The sequence below is a fragment of the Mirounga leonina genome, unplaced genomic scaffold (assembly GCF_011800145.1).
Source record: "Mirounga leonina isolate KUSES-001 unplaced genomic scaffold, KU_Mleo_1.0 Mir_127, whole genome shotgun sequence".
Lineage (NCBI taxonomy): Eukaryota > Metazoa > Chordata > Mammalia > Carnivora > Phocidae > Mirounga > Mirounga leonina.
Window position 1 is genome coordinate 10254395 of NW_023270316.1, and position 12292 is coordinate 10266686.

Here is a 12292-nt window from a genome sequence, read left to right on the forward strand (position 1 = left end):
TGCTCTGGATATATCATGCCAGTCCTTTCTGGCCTGCCAGGTCTCTGTGGCTAGTTCTGTTGCCAATCTAATGTTTCTACCTTTTTGGTTACAGATCTCTTGTCCCGAGCTGCTTTCAGGATTTTTTCTTTGTCTTTGAGACTCGTAAGTTTTATTATTAGATGTCTGGGTGTTGACCTATTTTTATTGATTTTGAGGGGGGGTTCTCTGTGCCTCCTGGATTTTGATGCCTGTTTCCCTCCCCAAATTACGGAAGTTCTCTGCTATAATTTGCTCCAGTATACCTTCTGCCCCTTTCTCTCTTTCTTCTTCTGGGATCCCAATTATTCTAATATTGTTTCATCTTATGGTATCACTTATCTCTCAAATTCTGCCCTCATGATCCAGTAGTTGTTTAACTCTCTTTTTCTCAGCTTCTTTATTTTCCATCATTTGGTCTTCTATATCACTAATTCCTCTTCTGCCTCATTTATCCTAGCAGTTAGAGCCTCCATTTTTTATTGCACATCATTAATAGCCTTTTTGATTTCAACTTGGTTAGATTTTAGTTCTTTTATTTCTCCAGAGAGGGTTTCTCTAATGTCTTCCTAGTTCTTTTATTTCTCCAGAGAGGGTTTCTCTAATATCTTCCATGCTTTTTTCAAGCCCAGCTAGTATCTTTAAAATCGTCATTCTGAACTCTAGTTCCATCTTACTAATGTCCATATTGATTAGGTCCCTGGCAGTCGGTACTGCCTCTTGTTCTTTTTTTTGAGGTGATTTTTTTCCATCTTGTCGTTTTGTCCAGAGGACAATGGATGAATGAAAGAACAAAATGCTAACAGGGTAACAATGACCCCAGAAAAATATACACTAAACAAATCAGAAGAGGCCTGAACCGGGGGAAAAGAAAGGGAAAGAAGGAAAAAAGAAAAAGAAAAAAATTTAAAAAAAAGAAAAAGAATATGATCAAATATGATCAGGCTGGTGCATAGATCAGTGCCACACACTAGATTTGGGGCATATTTTGGTCTGTTGGAAGAAAGTGCCTCCCAAAATTTTAAAGAAAGAAAAGCTTATATATGTACAAAAATAAGGGTAAATATGATGAAGGGATGGAATTTGACTTCCAGAAAGTGGTTGCTTTTCTGTTCAGAAAGTTGCTGGCTATTCTTTTCTTCAATCTCCTGTTGAGTTCGTAGGTGTTCAGAATGGTTTGATCCCTATCTAGCTGAATTCCTGGAACCAGACAAAATTTAGGTCTCCTACTCCTCTGCCATCTTGCTCCTTCCCTCGCAGAAAGTCTTTCTTAAAGCGTGGACTATATGCCATCTTTCAGGAAGTCATCTTTTCTAGAAAAGTAGTTTCTGTGTCCCTCTGAGGACATTTGGCTTTATGATATTTGTTAAAATGAAATTAAAGGAAAGACTCATTTATTTTACTTCCAACAAAATCTGACACCCACATTTCACCTCATTAATCACAAGAAATGACCAAATTAAGAAAGTGACTCACTTGCCATAACAGCAGTCTTCCAGATTATCATTAAGTTTAATTTCCTTTTTGGAAAATTTTCATTAAGTTTCTTCTGACAATAACTTTTTTGGTCCTTTCTTCTAAAGGACTTGGACAGTACCCTGTTAGGTGAAAATGACATTTTCAACTATTCAGTGATCCATTTCAAAAATTTGCTCTTTAACTATGTAGATACTGAAGGCACACTATAGACTAAGAGCAGGTGATTTACAGACACCTTTAGAGGGATGCAGACAAGCATTTATTTTGATGTTATTTAATCTGAATTTCATTTAGAAGAGGGCTACCTGAATTGGATTTCTTGTGACTTTTGTCCTACAATTTTCTTTTGTGACAAATTTGCATTCATTTTCTCATAAATATCCATTATGTTTCTATGAAAATATGAAATAGAGACTGCAACACAAATCTTGGATAACATATTTCAAATATCTTTCCTACATTTGGGCAGCATCTCTACCATTTTATCTTCTCAGACCCACATGGCACAATCAGCTCATTTATAATTTGTCAGCTATAAATGTTCATACATTATTCATTGAATTAAAAGGGCAGAACAGTTTCTATTGTTGTATTTATATTATGCATGTCATTTTCCATTTGGTTATTTTTCTCCTTACCTTCAGAAATTTGATAATCATCTTACTGTTTTACCTGCTAGCCTCACAAATCCAATTATAAGTTCTTTTAGAAAACAAGCACTTTAAGTTAAATTCTCATACTTTTCACTCTAAATAACTCCTTTAATTTTTAAATCTGCATTCCATTATTGGTAATTTTCTGGAGGACAAGAGGGTGCATTATGGTATATATGAAATGGCATAAGTATTATTATAAAATGAAAACTTGGAGAAGAAATAATAGAGTGTAGTGCTTAAAGAACTCATATAACTTGCATTCCTGAAAATATTAGTTAAAATTTGCTATGGTGACATTAAATCAGATATATAGATTATGCATTTTCAATGGGGAGTGAAATACCTGTAAAGGGGTAAAAATTGGTTCTTAGGGAGGCAAAAAAAAATCTTACTCTTCCTATTTGTAGAGTAGAGATAGATATGTGAAGTATATAGACAGATATATAACATATCTATGGTATTAAAATTCCATATGGGGTGGTGATTAGGAACAAAATATCTAAAAGACTCCTGGTTGGGGAGAAGGGGCTTAAAAAAAAAAAGATTGGAAAACTGCCTTAGGAAAATGGGAAGGAGAAAGAAATACTTGTTTTCTTCATATGTTTCCAAGTTGCTTTAAGTAATGTGACAATATTTATGGAAAGTTTATCACACTTACAAATCTTAACTTCACTCTTGAAAAGATGAGTTTCAACTTGTAAGCACTCACACATAGTATCATATGCTGCAGGATGGGAGACAGAGGAAAGGTCCCATGCACCAAGTCCGTGTGGGGGCTGCAGAGCGAGGGGCACAGCAATGGTGTGTGCAATCCCAGGCCAGGAGTGACGAGTGGGACTCCACCCTTCTGTAGGTTGCACTGTTGACTGCCTGGGATTTAGAGAAAGCCTGAGACTGGACACATTTCTAGTTGATTCTTATGAGCACTCCTTCAGGTATTTAGGTTCTGCAGGCAGCCCTGAGACCTTCTCCCTTTTGTATGGCCAACAGCACGACCCTGGCAAGTTCCTCCCTGTCCAGCTATTGTCAAGGCTCAGTTCACTGACACAACCCACTGAGAAGGGTTGCTACAGTTTCCCCCTCACTGCTCCACTCCGATACTTCTAAACTGTGATATTGCTCTGAATTGAAATGCTGCACTAAACCTTCTAGCCTACACTGAAATAGCTTATGAGCATGTAAGCTAATTAGATTTTCCTAAATCCCTCCTTTAATTCCTGACATAGTTCTTCCCTACACCAGAGTAACCCATAGTTATAAGTAACTTACCTGTATTTTCATGTATAACATTTTTCATAAAGTTTTACCACTTTAGAATTACCGTTTCTCAGAGAACTAGAGTGTTGGCTTATAATAATTAAAAATTATGTTAAAAACAAGGTATTTGCTCCCACAAGTACTGGAATATGGTATTTACACATAATCACATAACAGTTTGCTAAATCCTTTTTTAATGGCTCTTAGTGGGTTTGAAAAGCATATCGATTTTCCCAATGAGCAAATAATAATGCAAATGGATCCAGCTGCATATTTAATTATGAATTATGATCCTTTAAAGAGATCATTCCATCTGTCTTTTTGATAGCAAATGCAAAGTTAATAAAGTGATTATTTGTATTTATATATAATGTGACAGTCTATTTGGATATATTTCAGGTATTTATTAGTAGTTCCCAACTTTAAAAAAAAAAGACACTTTAATATGGATTTCATTCTTTCCTTTGGAATGAAAGTCTGAAATACAGGTGAAGCCTATAGATATATGTGGGTGCCTGTCACTGTTCCCTCTGCTAATACAACAGCCAGGTCTGGCTGCAGGTTAGACCATCAGGAGAGATCCATCTGCATTACAGTTTCTCCGAAGATCCCCCAATGTCTTCATAGTGTTAAAAGACCTGGACTAAGAAACCAGGGCTGGAGAAAACTTGCCTGGCAGAGATTTGGATCCCCTGGCTGCCTGGGGCTGACCCTGCAAAGGAGTTGCACCTGCCCCATGGTCGCTTGTTGTCCAGAGAGAGCCAAAAGAATCCCACTGATCTTGATGAGCCAGGAAAGGAGCCTCACTAGAAGCTGAATTGTTTCCAGGTAGAGGCAGTTGGAAATGGATTCCACCAGCCTAGGAGGAGCCTTGACACAGAGAAGCTCTCTCCTTGATGCCCAGCTGAGAGACCATGGGTTTTTAGGTCACTTACCATAAAAATCACAGTGCCCCCTACTACCTCTCATTTATCACTACTCAAGAGAACATAAAAGACAAACAAAAAACAAACATGCATCATGAACAAGCAAAGAAAAATTATTGTCATACAAAGGAACCCAGAAACTGAGGCTGAAACTCAGAAAACCAAGATGAATGCATACAGGAGTTTCCCAAACAAGTACAATTGATGGAAGACATAACAGGGTTTGTTGTGTTTTTTTTTTTAATGTCTCAAGCACAGGCAATTAAGACACAAACAACTTTCTGAAATTTTGATAAAATTTTCAAAAAATGAACTGAAAAAGGGCATGGTTGATGTTGAGAAAGAATTATTAATACAGAAGATCAAGTGTGTGTGTGTGTGTGGGAACCTCAAAGAAATGGCAGAAATCATGGGGGGAAATCAAAAGAGACTGGCCACTCCGATGTGACCAATACAAGCCCCTGACAGAAAAAGGGAATGGATAGAAGAAAAGTAATAATGAATGAGAGAGAAAAATGTTCCTAAATTGAGGAAAAGCATAAATCAGTAGATTGAAAGGAGTCACTAAATCTCAGGGAGATTAAATGAAAAAAAAATTCCTAGGCATATCCTTGTGACCTTCCTTGGTTGCAAGCATAAAAAAAATTTTTAAGCCTCTCAACAGGTTTAAATAACCTGAAAAAGCAAAATAAATATACTGTGCATCAGATATGACTCATCTACAATATTGGAAGGTGGAAGGCAGTGAGTCAATCTATGTACAGACCATTGAGAGGAAAGAATCTGTATGCAGCAAGAATAGTCATGTCCATGTTAAAAATGCATTTTGGTGGATGATGGGTATTAAAGTATTAATTAAGGTATCAATTAAGGTATTGATATGATAAGCACTGGGTGTTACATGTAAGTGATGAATCACTAAATTCTACTCCTGAAACCAGTATTACACTATATGTTAACTGACTAGAATTCAAATAAAAAATTGGAAGAAAAAGTGAATTTTGAATAGGGAAGTTTAAGAGAGTATACAACCTGTGATATTTATCTGAGCAAACTACTCCAAACTACACTAATTGTAAGTATATTGGAGAAGTAGCAAAGGAAAAGGAGATGTAGATCAGAGAGGCAAGGAAATAAAAGAGTGGGTGTCAGATCCAAATAAAAGATGACAATTAAAATGTCACACAAAAATCCTTGGAAAAAAGAAATAGTTATGGTTCAAGAAACTAAAAGTAAATGTATAAACAATCTCAGAAAAAGCAGAATTTTGGAAGGGGCATGATACCCATGAAGCATGGGGTGATAGAAGCGTGCTATGAAATTTGTAGTTGGCGGGAGTATAAGGGATGCACCGGTGAGCAAGCAAATTTATGTGGGAGAGGAGCTTACAATTATTCCACTTTGATGCAATAATAAAAAAGAATAGATTGATTTATGACAGTTGGGAATTGAACTGGGGGATTAGAAAAGTGGACTAGAATGTCCAAATTAACAAGGGGAGAAAGAAATCAGCAACAGTTTGACCATGTCAGAAAAGACAAGAAAAATTTATAGCAATGACATACAAAAAACTGGAAAGACCAAGTCTAATTTTGGCACATTAAATAGGTACAGGTTGAATTTTCCTCTCAAAAGACATAGAAAATCGGATTATACTTAAACACAAACTCAAATAGTATATTGATTATAGGAAACACATACAAGGTGGCCCCCAAAGGTGGCTGAAAATCATCTCTCGATGAAACAACTAGAAATGACACCTAATATATTTAAAACATTTTAAATGCTTAGCAGAACGTGCAAAAGATTAAGGAATATTCTCAAGGCCAAAAATTAAGTGTGATGTGAGAGCAGAACATGAGATGGGCACTAACACCAATGGCTACTCTGAGGACATTTGCATATCCTTGTCACCTACAACTTGCCATTTTAAGAGCTATAAGCAGGCTAGAAGAGGCTGTGAAGGTGAGATGCCAAAACAAGACCCCCCACAGAACGTAGGACACCTGAGGTCTGTACTTCAGTGACAGAAGGAAAAATTCCACCCTCAGAAGGATACGATGAGGAAAACTTCAGTTTTGACCTTGACTCCAGATGGTTAGAAAAAGAATAAGCTTTACTGAAACTGTGTCAACACAAGCCTGCCCTCACATGGGGTTGGAGTTCCCATGGATTGTACCTACTTTTGAAGATGAGATAATTCTTATTTTATTTAGGAAATTACAGATCATGCAAAAGATGGAAAACTCTACAGTAAGTTTGAGCCTTGATAATGGTAGTACAAGTAAAATTATAGACCAATTTCAAATATGACAATAGCTACAAGTATTATAAACAACATATTATTCAATAAAATCCAGCAGGTTAGCATTACCATCTAAGATTTATTCCAGGACTATATAAACAGTCAACATCAAGGACTCTTGTGATATATTTCATTGCCTCAATGAATTAAAAGCTAAAATCCTGTAAGTAGAACAGGAGGAGTAGAAAAGTCCTTAGACATGGTAGCAATTAATTACCAAAACCCACTGCATTCATTTTACATGAATGCTGGAAAACTTTCTTTGAAAAAAGGAGAAAATTATGGATCCCTCTTATTGCCATTTCATTTGATAGAGTATTACAATATAGATGTAGCATTATAGCTAATGAATTAATACAATTAACTCCAAAATAAATCTTGAAAAAAAATCTTATCTTCATTTGCAGATGAAATTACATATTTCTATAAAGCCCAGGAGGTATTATTTAAAATATTAGAAGACTCTATTAAGGCAGGTATAGAAAATCATTATAGATAAATCAGTAACTTTTTTCTCCACTGGAACTAACTAGGTGGAAATGGTAAAAATAAACAAACAAACAAACAAACAAATAAATAAATAAATAAAGATAAGTAAAAAAATGCATTTACATTAATTATCATAATATTAAATTCATAGAAATAAATTTCACAAGCAAACAATAACGTCTTTATCGGATAAATTTTTATTAAAGAACATAGTCCAAATAAATAGAAAAACTGTGTTTTTGGATATGAAGACTCAGTAGTAGTCCTTCTAAAGTCTTATTTTGTCTTAAAATGTAAAGAAAAAATTTAAAAAGGTAAATATAGAAATATGTGACCATACAAAATCTAAAGTGCTTGTAGAGCTACTGCCACCAAAGTTAAAAATCAAACTATTGACTAGGGAAAAAATATTTGCAGTTCATAGAGCAGACAAAGATTAATGTTCTTAATATCAGCAACTCTGAAAACTGATAAGAAAGACAAAACACCACCATAAAAAATTGGCAAGGTTATGAATAGGAACATTGTTTTAAAAAGAAAAATCTCAATGATCAATAGACATATGAACAGATAAGTAAAGATTTTATTAAGTTTGATTACATCTGGTGATAGTATAGATTTAGGACAAGAAACACTTTCCTGCCTTGCTAGAAGGCAAAAGGCTTACTATAACATTTTGAAAATAATCCCTTAATATTTTCTAAAATTTTAAACATGCAAACCTGTCCTTTACCCCAGCAGTGCCAGCTTTGAGAATGTATGTGTAGATATAAAAGCCCAATAAAATATTGATATTGCATAAGGATAGTTAGTGCAGTCTTGTTTTAGAAGTAGCAAAATGCTTAACCATTTTTCCTGATGATTCCTAATCAAGGAAGTACTACCTTTCAATAAATCAGTAAAGAAAATGTTGAATTAAATAAACATTGAAGACTTCTGGGTAAGATGGTAGAGTAGGAGGACCCTAAATTCACCTCGTCCCACAGATACAACTAGGTAACACCCACATTAGTGTAAATAATCCAGAAAATAACCCAAGGACTGGCAGAACAGACTCTCCATAACTAAATGGAGAGAAGAGACCACACTGAAGAGGGTAGGAAGGGCGGAGACATGGTCAAGAGCTAAATTAACCTGAGGGACTATCCGTGGGAGGGAGGGAGCTACAGCAGTTTGAAAAGCACCTGGGTTTATGGGAGGAAGATTTGTTTATTAATCTTAGAGCATGTGCTAGAGGGGCAGGGGTCCTTGGGAGACTTCAAGAACAAAAGGGATGGCAGGTGCAATTGCCCTTCCACACCCCCAGCCTAGACATTTGTATACCTGTGAGAACCAGCATGGGGACAACACTCACCACGTAATTTGCTAACAGCATGTCCCACCTGTGTGTTCTCCTGACCACCTGCCCTTTCAATACTTCCTTGGCCAGAGCCCATCCAAAGTAGTGCCACAAGCCTGGCAGTATGTAAGCAGCCCCAACAGGAGCGAGCACCACCCCAAAGTGACTCCTACCATGGGGAAAGGGGAAGATCACACACACCAGTCCAACTGTGGCACCAGCAGTGGGTTGGGGACAGACATCTTGTCTGACTGCTGGCCCCAACCACCAATGAAAGCTTCTCAGGGGACAACACAGGGGAACTACCCTAAGTTTGGTGCTACTGCATCTCTGGAAAATACCTGGTCTGACTCAACTCAAGCCCTAGGCAGCCCCAGACTAGCCCACTAACAAAAGAGGGACCAAACCCTGCCCAAAACAGGCAAAGAGATTGACTGCAGACAACTTGACTGAAAGCAAAAGAAGCTCAGCCGTAACACTAGGGCACACACAACATAAATAGGAGACACTCTTGAAGCACCAAGTTCTGGTGAGCAGGGAACATTGCACTAAAGGGCACTACAGGAACTCTTGTTCATAAGGCCACTACTTTCAAGAGCAGGAGATGTAGCTGACTTTCCTAAAACAGAAGCAGATACAGAGAGTTAGACAAAATGAGGATACAGAGGAATATGTCCCAAATGAAAGACCAGGACAAAAGAGTTAAATGGAGATAAATAATATCCCTAATAGAGAATTTAAAGTAATGACCATAAAGATACTTACTGGACTTGAGAAAAGAATGGAGAACCTCAGTAAGGCCGTTAACAAAGAGAAAGAAAACGTAAAAAAGAACGAATCAGAGATGAAGAACTCAATAAAATTTTAAAATTAAATAGAATAAATAGACTAGAAGAAACAGAAGAATGAATCAGTGACTTGAAGGAAAGAGTAATGTAAAGCAATCAAGCTGAACAGGAGAGAAAAAATAATAATAAAAAATGAAAATAGACTTAGGGAATTCAGTGACTCCATTAAGTATAATAATATTTGCATTAGAGGGATCCCAGTAGAAGAAAGAGAAAGGGATGCAGAAAATTTATTTGAAGAAAAAAATAGCTGAAAACTTCTCAAATTTGGAGAAAGAAACAGAAATCCAGATTTAGGAGGCATGGAGAGCCCTCAACAAAATCAACCAAGGAGGTCTACGGCAAAATACATAGTAATTAAAATGGCAATTAGTAGTGACAGAGAATTTTAAAATCATCAAGAGAAAAGAAAATTCTTACATAAAGGGCAAACCCCATAAGGCTATCAGATGATTTTTCAGCAGAAACTTTTCAAGCCAGAAGGGAGCGTCATTATATATTTAAAGTGCTGAAAGAAAAAACCTTCAGCCAAGAATACTTTATCCGGTAAGGCTATCATTCAGAATAGAAGGAGAGATAAAGAGTTTCCTAGACAAACAAAAGCTAAAAGAATTCGTGACCATTAAATCAGCTCTACCAGAACTGTTGAAAGGGACACTTTGAGTGGAAAATAGACCATGAGTAGGAGCAAGAGGAGCAGGAAACACAAAAGCAGTAAATTTAAGAATATCTATAAAAGTTGGTCAAGGGATTCATGAAATAAAAGGATGTAAAATATGACACCGTATACCTAAAAACATAGAGGAGAGAGGAGTAAAGAATGAGTTCAAGGGGAGAGGGAAAACTGAATGGGAAGAAATCAGAGAGGGAGACAAACCATGAGAGATTCTTGACTCCAGGAAACAACTGAGGGTTGCCAGAGGGAGGGGTAGGGGGGATGGGATAACTGGGTGATGGGCATTAAGGAGAGCACGTGATCTGATGTGCACTGGGTGTTATATACATCTAAGGAATCATTGAACACTACATCAAAAACTAATGATGTACTTATATGTTGGCTAATTGAATTTAAATTTAAAAAAAGAGAATGGGTTCAACCTTAAGCAACTGTCAATATATTCTTCTTTTTTTATCAACTTAATATATTCCTAAGATGTTAGATACAAACCTCATGATAACCAAAAATTAAAAACCAGTAATAGATATGCAAAAAATAAAGAGAAAGGACTCCAAATACGTCATTAAAGAAAGCCAGCCAACTGTGAGAGAAGAGAGCAAGAAAGGAAAGGAACAGAGAACTACAAAAACAACCATAAAACAAGTAACAAAATGGCAATAAGTACATTCCTATCAGTAATTACTTTGAATGTAAATGGACTAAATGCTCCAATCAAAAGACGTAGCATGACAGAATGAATAAAAAAGCAAGACCCAGGGGTACCTGGGTGGCTCAGTCAGTTAAGCATCTGCCTTCAGCCCAGGTTATGATCCCAGAATCCTGGGTTCAACCCTCACATCAGGCTCCCTGCTCAGTGGGAGCCTGCTTCTCCCTCTCCTCCCCACTTGTGCTCTCTCTCACTATCTCTGTCACTATCTGTCTCTCTCTCTCTCTCAAATAAATTTTAAAAATCTTAAAAAAAAAAAAAAGCAAGACCCATCTATATGCTGCCTATAAGAGACTCATTTCAGACTTAAAGACACATGTACATTGAAAGTAAAGGGATGGAAAAGCATTTATCATGCAAATGGAGGTGAAAAGAAAGCTGGGATAGCAATACTTACATCGGACAAAATAGACTTTAAAGCAAAGACTGTAACAAGAGACAAAGAAGGACACAATATAATCCTAAAGGGAACAATTGAAAGAACAAGAAAATATAAAAATTGTAAATATTGCACCCAATATGGGAACTGTCCAATTTTCCAAACACCAATGGGGTTGTTGAAAAGAGACTATCTTTTTACATTGCATATTCTTGCCTCTTTTATCATAGGTTATTTGACCATATAATTGCGGGTTTATTCTGAGCTCTCTATTCTGTTCCATTGATCCATGTGTTTATTTTTGTGCCAGTATCATACTGTTTTGATTACTACAGCTTTGTAGAATATCTTGAAATCTGGGATTGTGATACCTCCCATTTTCTTCCTCTTTTCCAAGATTGCTTTGACTATTCAGGGTCTTTTGTGGTTCCATACAAATTTTAAGATTGTTCTAGTTCTTATTACTTATTCCTTACCAGTTTGGATGCCTTTGTTTTCTTTTGCTTGTCTGATTGCTGTGGCTCAGACTTCCAGTACTATGTTGAGTAAAAGTGGTGAGAATGAACATCATTGTCTTGTTACTGATCTTAGGAGAAAAGTTCTCAGTTTTCCACCATTGAGTATGATATTACCTGTAGGTTTTTCAAATATGGCCTTTATTATGTAATATGAGTGGGAAAAAATCCCTTCTGATATTCTATGTTGGCCTAGAAAAAGAGGGAAGCTCTCCCCTGTTCCTATTTTCCATTAAATCATCTGGTATCTTCTCAGAGGGATATGTTTGACTAATTCCAGTGTTCATTCTTGTGCTTTTTAATTAGAAGTTAATTTTGTATTACACACTTTAATTCCAGTTGCAAACTTCTTTGTAAAATGAGTATTCTTACCCATAGGACAAGTAAAGGAAAAATAACATGCTGTTTTTATAAGTGTATTTTATAACATTGGTGTTTGTTATAGCAAATTCATAGAATTAATGCGATAGATTAAAAGGTTGTATCACTTATTAATATAGTAATATTCATTGATTTTCTTAATAATGTAGACATAAATCATATTAATATATTAATTTATGTGTGTATATGCACACACATAAATTGCTTGATAATAGAATCCATATTTCTTTGCTTGTTTATGTGGCCCAAAGCATAAATGAGATCTACACTTTTTTATTTTAATTTAATGATGCTTAGTAATATGTAAGTCATTTT

General features: G+C 36.1%; 1 protein-coding gene across 1 annotated transcript in view; it reads left to right on the forward strand.

The window, feature by feature from the left end:
• NALCN (sodium leak channel, non-selective) overlaps positions 1-12292 on the forward strand; it is a 295448-nt gene that overhangs the window by 125205 nt on the left and 157951 nt on the right. The window lies entirely within an intron of this gene.